We start from the raw sequence: 9,860 nt of genomic DNA, 5'->3' as shown, positions 1-9,860 counted from the left end.
AATTGGCATAGCTAAACGGGGTGGATTCTAGGTACAAAACAATTATCAGAGTAGGAGCGCTTGCAGTTGCATGGTCGCTCTGGCTATGTAGAAATAACAAGGTTTTTTATGACAAAAATTCTTCTATTATGCAGGTCATTTACTGGTGTACAACTTTGCTCTGTTCATGGTCGCCACTTTAGCGTTTGGAGGATCGCGACCTCTTTATGGAGGTGTCTTCGCGGTTGGAGAATACGGCCAAGGAGTTTATTTTCCAACATGGGTGACTGCATAGCCGCAGGATCGAAGTCAATGGAGCTTTAAACTAGTTGGCTTTTTTTCTTCCTTTCGTTTCACTTTAATCTTTGGTACATACTAGACTATCAAACGACCGTGTCCATTCTGATTATGCAGAGGTTGGATGTAATGCTTAAAACTTTTTAAATAATAAAGCGTCATTTATCAAAAAGAAGTAATATAAATTGGAGGGAGTAATAACTTACCCACGACAGCAGAGTATAAATAAGTGTTCAAAGTATCAGGCCTCCAGCAACCAACACTTGAGTAAAGTAAATACCGTAATAATAAAAAACAACCAACCAACAATTGCAAACAACAGGAAATGGAATAGGCTGCTTTAGTGCACAGCGTGTGTGAGACTGAGTGTGAGTGAGCCACTGCTCTGCTTGCCACTGCTGCTGTATCACACCCACAGCGAGCTCCATTCTCTTCTCTCCTCAAGAACTCGACAGAGCAGGGAGAGACAGAGTCTTGCAGTTGCAGAGCCGAATCGATCTCCCATCTCAGTCCAAGGTGATTGCTCGGGAGCTGCATTCCCCTCTCCGGGCCGTTTTGGAAATTAGATGCTGCGGAATCGCTCCTTTCCTCCCTTGTTTTTTTTCAGTAATTAGGTTCCCTTGAAGATGATCAAAAATAAAAGCCAAGTTTTTCCCTTGGAAATCACGTGTTTTGTGTTTAAACATTTATGCTTCTATTTTCTATGGAAAAAGGGGGATTTCTGTATGTAAAGGTCCTTTTTCTAGTTCGTATTTTCCCTGCATTGTTCTTGGAGGATAACTCCGCAAGTTTATGCATCGTCTTTTTTGTTTGATCAAGAAAAGATCGTCGAATAACCCCGCCCCCTTTTCGTGTAGAGCCAATACTTGGTCTTGAATACTTAACAACTTGACTTGGTAATCATAATTTCATTTTAGTTTTATTTTTTATTTATGGTCGTGATAGTTGAGTATGCTCACAGTTCCTACCGTCCATATTTAGTTTACTTTTGTGTGAGTGACTACTGATTTAATGATTTTATAAAGTCCTACGAAGGAGCTACATTGCTCATGCATGGTAGTTCAGTCAGACAGCCATTAACTCACTACGCACATGGAGTAGTAGTAGTTAGTTTCATGCAGATATTCACTGTGCTAATAAAGCATTAGTAAACCAAGTTTGGTACGGAGTTCTTACCTTGCTTTTGTTAAGAACCAACATGTAAAATTTCTGCAGTTCAACATTACACGCGTGCGAATGAAGCTTTCGACACAATCCATAGCAATCTCGACCCTTTCTTTGCGAGTGTTTTGACCAAACTTTCACCCTGTTGGCAGCTGATCGACCATGGGATCGAGGAGGCCACGGCTGCCCGGGTTCGGCGATGACAATAATGGTGGGAGAGGGAGTCAGGGAAGAGGCGGGCGTCCTGGCCGGGCCGGCTTTCAGTACCAGCAAGGCGGCCGTGTGGCAGGCTCCTACCACCACCATGGGCCTCGCGGCGCGACGCAGCAATGGCGTCCAACCGGCCCTGCTCCAGTGCAGCCGCCGCAGCACAGCGACGGTGGCGGTGGGGACGGCCCGTCTGCGACGATATCTGCTGAGGTGTGCCAAGCAATGGACGATGATGACGCTCCACGCGATCCCGTCGACGTCTCGGCCTCTACGGAGACAGGGTCTCCGGAGGCTCTCGAGGTGGTCACCTGGCAGCTTGAGGCCCTGTCCATGGAGGGCGGTGAGAAGAGCGCGGTTGTCTTCCAGCCGATCCCGCTGCCCAGCTGCTCGTACAAGTTCCCTCGCCGCCCGGGGAACGGGAGGGTCGGCACCAAGTGCCTGGTGAAGGCGAACCATTTCCTCGCCGAGCTGCCGGACAAGGATCTTCACCAGTACGACGTGAGTTTTCTTTAGTTTACCATGACTGCATTGTTCTCCGAAGTTCTTGACATGGCATGTGGTCTTCTCGGCAGGTTTCCATCACCCCAGAGATCACCTCACGGGGTGTCGGCCGCGCCGTGATGGAAGAGCTGGTGAAGCTGCACAAGGTGTCCTACTTGGGAGGTCGGCTTCCGGCCTACGATGGCAGGAAGAGTATGTACACTGCTGGTGCGCTGCCTTTTACTTCCAAAGAGTTTCACATCACTTTGCTCGACGAAGATGATGGCTCCGGTTTGGAGAGGTGCGTCCTTGAGACTTTCTTTCTCATGATTCTATGGTTATAGGGCAAAGCATACTCTATAGACATTTTTTTTCCAAGGGGAAAAAGTGGGAGAGCTTTCCACTGCGGATGCTGTTACAGAAATATTTAGAGAGTACAAAACATACTACTCATAGAATCATGAGAAACAAAATATTTAGTGGGTGACTGCAGATGCTGTTATAGTATCTAAGTCTGTATCTGAAGCCAACTGACATTTCTGACTGTTATTTCTATGATGTAGGCGTGAGAGAACTTTTAAGGTGCTGATTAGGTTTGCGGCGAAGGCCGATCTTCATCGGCTTGAGCAGTATATAGCTGGGAGGCAGGGAGAGGCTCCCCAAGAGGCCTTGCAAGTTCTTGACATCGTCCTGCGTGAGCTGCCAACAGCTAGGTAGAGTGTAGATATCTCTAGGTATCATATCATAGGAAAAATCAATAATTGACAAACTGTTCCATCCCCATCAATTGTTTAACAGGTATGAACCATATGGCCGATCCTTCTTCTCGCCTGACCTGGGAAGAAGGCGATCCCTTGGCGACGGAATAGAAAGCTGGCGCGGGTTTTATCAGACCATTCGTCCTACTCAGATGGGTTTGTCACTGAATATTGGTAAGGTTCTGGTTCTCGCATTTTCTCATGAATATATGGTCACTACAATGAACTGGGGCTCCATGGTGTTCTGTACCGCTGTCCTTGGGTATGTGTTATGTAATACATTGTGAAGCCACTAATAAGCAACGGAAATTTCTGCATTTTTTTATTTGCACAAGATAACATTCAGTACTTAACCGTTCTGATAGATATTTATATTCAATGTTTGGATAGTCAGTGAATGGACTTTCAACTATATAGCTTAGCATAATCAGTGATGATTTAAGCTTTAATTCACATAGCTCTGTTACTTTGAACTTTCTTGACAGAGATGCTTATTGGTGTTGCTTAATTGATATTTACTTTCCCTTCTTTTTCTTGACAGAGATTTCATACTTCCTGAATACTTTCCTCAATATTTACTTTCCCATCTTTTCTCTGTTTTCAGATATGTCAGCTACATCTTTCTTCGAGCCTCTGCCTGTCATTGATTTTGTTTCTCAGCTTTTGAACACTGACATCCGCTCGAGGTCCCTCTCAGATGCTGAACGTGTCAAGGTATACTTGGCTAACACTTTGTACTCATTACTGTGTATCCTTCGACTTCGTTCAGGAAGAGCTAGTTTCAAATGGAAGTACCTTTGTTGTGAGACAGAAGTAAATGAATACACAAGCTATTGTTAACTGCTTGAATCCAGTTCCCATAACTCATCTAAATCTGAATAGCTTTAGTATGTCTTGGTAATCTGAGCTGCCATTCCTTGCATATCTGTTTGTAGCTTTATTCACTAACTTAGCAAGTAATTTCGATGTTTCTTTGAACACCCTAGATCAAGAAGGCCTTAAAAGGTGTGAAGGTGGAAGTTACTCACCGTGGCAACATACGGCGGAAGTATCGGATATCTGGTTTAACATCCGAGGCAACTCGGGAGCTAAGGTATGGAGCTTCCTCTTTTCATCTTGCACTATTGTAATATCCCTTTTAGTTTCCTCTGAAGTCATTCTGAAAAGCATAAGGTACTGTTCTTGTTTCCCTCAAAAATAATGTTATTTTGCAACAGTTTTCCCGTTGATCAAGGGGACACAGTGAAGTCTGTTGTCCAATACTTTCAGGAGACATATGGCTACACCATCCAGCACACCTACCTTCCCTGTCTGCAAGTCGGTAATCAGCAGCGTCCAAATTACCTCCCCATGGAGGTACGCTAGTGCTAAAATACGCTCCCTTCTTTCATGTAGTAAATATGTGCGGTAGTATTTTGTTTTCTTGTCAACTTTTTGGCACTTAACCTGCAAATCTATTGTCTCTGACATGTGCTTACAATCTGAACTTCTATCCAGGCCTGCAAAATAGTGGCGGGACAGAGATACTCCAAGAGACTCAACCAGGGTCAGATAAGAGCTCTTCTAGAGGAGACATGTCAGCGCCCACATGATCGGGAGCGTGACCTAATTCAGGTATAGCATTTCTCTTGTCATAGTATTGTTGAGGCTCTACCATCCTATGTGCAGGTAAACAAGTTCACATGTTTATGCAAAGCACAAATTTATTTGTGTGTCTACAGATTGTAAATCACAACTCTTACCATGATGATCCTTATGCAAAAGAGTTTGGCATCACGATCAGTGAGCGGCTTGCATCGGTTGAGGCACGGGTTTTACCTACTCCTCGGGTAAGTGGAGCCTGAATCATGTTGAGACAATGTCTTTCGAAGTTCTTTTTCTTGTGCTATTAGCCCTTCGCGAGTGATCCTGTTTTCTGAAAATGTTATGCTTAAACATACCATATAATTCGCTGCAACACTTTTAATGACTTCTCCTTTTGTTTCTATTCATGCAGCTTAAGTACAGCGAGGCTGGTAGAGAGAAGGATTGCTTGCCTAGAGTTGGCCAATGGAATATGATGAACAAGGTAATGATACTACATCAAACAGATGTACTAATGCCAGATTTTTTTTACTTTATTATCCACATCAAGCATATGCTCTTTGTTTACTTTATTATCTCAAGCCTTGCTGTTCATTTTCATTTTCTCCTTATCCAGAAATTGGTAAATGGTGGTAGAGTCAGGAGCTGGATGTGTGTCAATTTCGCTCGAAATGTTCAAGACAGTGTTGCTACTGGATTCTGTCGTGAACTTGCCCGCATGTGCCAAGCCTCAGGAATGGCAAGTATCCCTGAAATGCTTCAAGCTATGCTTGCACATTGTACATGTTATTTTTCCCTTGTACTTGTTGGTTACAATAGTAATAGTCTTACTATCAATTATAGGAATTTGCTTTGGAGCCTGTTCTTCCAGCTATATATGTGCGTCCTGATCAAGTGGAGCGAGCTTTGAAAGCTAGGTTCCATGATGCACTGAACATACTTGGACCACAGCGCAAGGAGCTCGATTTACTTATTGGAATACTTCCTGATAACAACGGCTCGCTTTATGGTAACTAAAATTTCAATTATATATTGATTTCTGCACTATTAAACTGAAGCTTCAAGTCAATGCTCATCTCTAGAGATGCTCATACTGTGCCGGTATCAGGTGACTTGAAGCGTGTCTGCGAAATCGACCTTGGGCTGATTTCCCAGTGCTGTTTAACAAAGCAAGTGTTTAAAATGAACAAACAGATCCTGGCAAACCTTGCTCTGAAGATAAACGTAAAGGTTGGTGTTAGATTTCTTGTTGTGTTTTGTGCATTTCTTCAGTCCCCGACTCTAATACATACGGCCTTTTGTTTTCAAAGGTCGGGGGAAGGAACACTGTCCTGGCTGATGCAGTGTCAAGGTGCATCCCTTTGCTTACCGACAAGCCTACGATCATATTCGGCGCTGATGTCACCCATCCCCATCCTGGTGAAGACAGCAGCCCTTCCATTTCTGCAGTAAGTCCAACAATCTCACACTCAATGTTCACTGGCTGTTCTTGTCTACATCAGTCAACTTATTTTCTAAAAAAACATTTATTTTCCCTGCAGGTTGTGGCCTCCCAAGATTGGCCTGAGGTGACTAAGTATGCTGGCCTAGTCTCTGCTCAATCTCACAGGCAAGAGTTGATAGATGATCTGTACAATGTCACTCATGATCCTCAGAGAGGAACCATCCATGGTGGCATGATCAGGTATCCCTCACCATCTCCAGTCTTCCTCCTACGAATTTGCAGCACAAGTCATACATTCTGTCGCATGCATTTGCAGGGAGCTTCTTATCTCCTTCAAAAGATGTACTGGAGAAAAGCCTCAGAGAATATTGTTCTATAGGTATGCTTTCTTGCAGAAATTTACGGCTTGTGATTTGAGACTTCTTTTCAATACCAGCTGTGACCTGGTCAATCATTTGAAATCCTGGCCTTCCACATTGGGGCTAAACCGCAAAAGTGTCTGCCTTTTGCAGAGATGGTGTCAGCGAAGGCCAGTTCTATCAAGTTCTACTGCATGAGCTTGATGCCATCCGAAAGGTAACACACAATTTGCCCCAATTTTATCACTCCCTTCTGATCCAATTCATCTGTCTCTCAGGCATGCGCGTCGCTGGAGGCCAACTACCAGCCGCAGGTTACTTTCATCGTGGTTCAGAAGCGCCACCACACCAGACTGTTTCCGCACAACCACAATGACCAGAGCTCCGTCGACAGGAGCGGCAACATCCTCCCCGGTGAGTGTTGTTACTTATGCCATCATTCTTCAGGTTGCTTGCTTCTACCTTCCTCTTGCCAATATCTTTTCTAATCTGACAGTCTCTCCTGGACATGCAGGCACTGTTGTAGACTCCAAGATCTGCCATCCTACAGAGTTTGATTTCTTTCTGTGCAGCCATGCCGGCATCAAGGTAAATAAATATGACGAGATCTACTTACATCTTCATGTCTGTCATTTTAGACTGTATCAGATTCAGATGTTAACTCAAATGATCCGTAGGGCACGAGCCGCCCCGCGCATTACCATGTCCTGTGGGATGAGAACAACTTCAGTGCCGATGCACTGCAGAGCCTCACCAACAACCTCTGCTACACGTAAGCCTCGGCATTCTTCACCTTCTCGAACAATCAATCTACATCCCCTCCCTAACTTTCGATCTCTTCCGCAGTTACGCGAGGTGCACGCGGTCGGTATCGATCGGTAAGTCGACACTCTGAAATCAATGTTGTCATCAGGGATCTGCCAAGCTCAAGTCTTGAAGTTTCAACAATTCTGACAGATAAATTCTCAAAAACAGTTCTGACAGATAAGCGTTTATTGCAGTTCCTCCGGCATACTACGCTCACCTGGCCGCCTTCCGCGCCCGGTTCTACATGGAGCCGGACAGCTCCGACAGCGGCTCCATCGCGAGCACGCGCCAGGCCGGCTCCTCGACGTCCCGCAGCACCCGGGCCCCCGGCGGTGGGGTCGTCAGGCCCCTCCCTGCGCTCAAGGACAGCGTGAAGAGGGTCATGTTCTACTGCTGATGATGCTGCCCTAAAATCATCTATTGCTGATGGGTCCAGTCAACTAGTCAAAGAGCTAGAAAATTAGCAAGTTAAATTCACGGGCTTATATCATAAAACTACAGAAATCATCATATCAAGTTCAAAAAATACTTCAGTAGTTCAGTTACAGAAGTACATAGTATCTTATATGAATTTGGTTGGCAGTACGAAATTGTTATTCTTTAAGCATCAATAAATTCTGCAATTGAGAAGCAAATTAGTCATGTGACTTATACTCATATCCTCTGTTTCATTATACTCCGCATATAAATTTTTGTCAAAATCAAATACTACAAAATTTAATTAATTATATAAGTTTGGATCGCGAGGACGACCAGCAGTTATCGAGGCATGGCAGCCCTTCTATTTTGAACCAAACTCTCCGACTGGTGAGGTGGGACACCCCGAGAAGCAAACGCCTCAAGGACTATACGTAGAGACACAATAACGCTTTTACCCGCGGAGGTTTCGTCCCTGTAAACGGATGGCATGGATATGGTGCGAGTCTAGACGCCACCTCCCTGGGGATTGATGGAGTGACGTGGCTCATTAGTCATTGTTGGCGATGTTCCAGATCAGTCTGTCCCTGACTCGCCAACTATCCCTCTTGTGCCCAAGGCAGTGGACTGGACAAACGTTGGGATGGACCTAGGCCTCGCAATCTTCCGCTCGGTCTACCAGAGACCCATCTCATCGATTCTCTCTAGGCCGGCACACCGTGGACATCCAATGAAGGTCAATGTTGGGCCGCTGAGGCAACAACATAGAATTCTAATCTCCGAACTTGGTATTGTTTGTGATTTAGAATGCATGTGGTTTTAATTCCCGAGCGGAATGGGCGGAAATTTTCCAAGCGATCTCACCTGTGAATGTGGCAGTGGTTTTTCTCCAAGACAAAAAAAATTGGTGGTTATGATTAACCGCGTGGTTAGAGAGAGTCTAGGCTCTTCCTATGCAAAGTTCTACTTCTTACCGGCGTGTCAACATACTTTTAGTCTGGCAGTACGCGTTAGTTTCGGTCTCAAACCCCCATCGCCTCTCACTTAATGAGATCACCGCGCAGTGTGGGAGGAATATGGATGGTGGTTCACCAGTGTCTACGGACCCCAGAGTGGAGAATACAAGCGGTTGTTCCTCTGTGAGTTATAGGATATCCGTGGGTGGACACCGAGGACTTCAACCTTATAGTTGACCCAGCTGACGAAAATCAAGGGGTGCTGCATAGGCGTATGATGTGCAGGTTCCAACGCATGCTATCTCGGCTAAAGATGAAGGAACTCTAACTTAATGGTAGGAGGTTCACTTAGTACAATGAGAGGGAAAATCCCACCTTGGTGGTGCCTTAGAGGGTCTTTATGACTCTCGATTGTGGAGAGTTTTTCATGGATGCCTTCCTCTCGGCTTGTTCATCGGGCCTCTCGGATTGTGAAGAGGCTCTGACAACTACCCGCTGGTCGTGAGTTCGTCATGAGACATTTTCAGGGGACGCCGCTTGTAGTTAAAATGTTTCTAGCCTAAAGTTGATAGATTCATGAATATTGTCCCAATAAAAGACATGGATGTCCACAAAATGGATTGCAAATCCATTCAAATGGTTGGACACAAATTAAAGCTCAAAGCAAGCGCCAAGTTCCTTTCAAACTGCATTTCCAAGTTTGTTGGGAATGTTAAGATGCAAATTATTAATGCAACAAAAGTCATATTGCGTCTTGAAACAGCGATGGACTCTTGGGCTTTTTCGCCGGAGGAAAGAGCCTTGCGGTGCCGTCTCAAGAAGAAGATTCTATGCCTGGACCCCTCGAGAGGACAATTGCAAAGCTACACTCTCACATCCTCTGGTTGCAGAAGGGTGATACTTCCAAACGCATGTTCCACACGAGACATGCAAGAAATTAGAGATGAAAGACTTCATCATGCGTGTTGACATCGATTTTGACTAAACTAAATTTGAATGTGGAAAATTAACGAAAATATTAATATCACTTCAAACGGCAAAATTCCGTTACTATAAAAAGAATATAAATCTAAACAATAAAATCATTTTAAATAATCAATTACAACGATCGGCATGAGCAGGACCAAAATATGTAGTCATAGGTAAATATTGATACATGGCAAAACGCGAGTTAAAATACTTGCTTCTTACATTAATTTGTTAATGTGAATATTATATATACACACATACTTTTCCTTTGACGGAGGTATAAATTCGCCCTCTCTATGTTCAACTATCAAAATGTTCAAAGAATAAACAGGGTCTACTTGGAAGCCATCGAAAATACAATTTGTAGGCAGCGTAGACTGAACCGTACATGTATACTGGCTTCACGTTGGCCAAACCAAAAAGCCCATGCATGCAT

The 9,860-nt window shown here is 44.4% G+C and overlaps 1 pseudogene; it reads left to right on the top strand.

Annotated features, from left to right (window-relative positions):
• Positions 1-2,270: 2,270 nt before the first annotated feature.
• Positions 2,271-7,479, top strand: LOC124698907 (annotated as a pseudogene).
• Positions 7,480-9,860: the final 2,381 nt, after the last annotated feature.

The sequence above is a fragment of the Lolium rigidum genome, chromosome 3 (assembly GCF_022539505.1).
Source record: "Lolium rigidum isolate FL_2022 chromosome 3, APGP_CSIRO_Lrig_0.1, whole genome shotgun sequence".
Classification (NCBI taxonomy): Eukaryota; Viridiplantae; Streptophyta; class Magnoliopsida; order Poales; family Poaceae; genus Lolium; species Lolium rigidum.
Note: the sequence above shows the minus strand (reverse complement) of the source record. Positions and strands in the feature narration are given on the sequence as shown.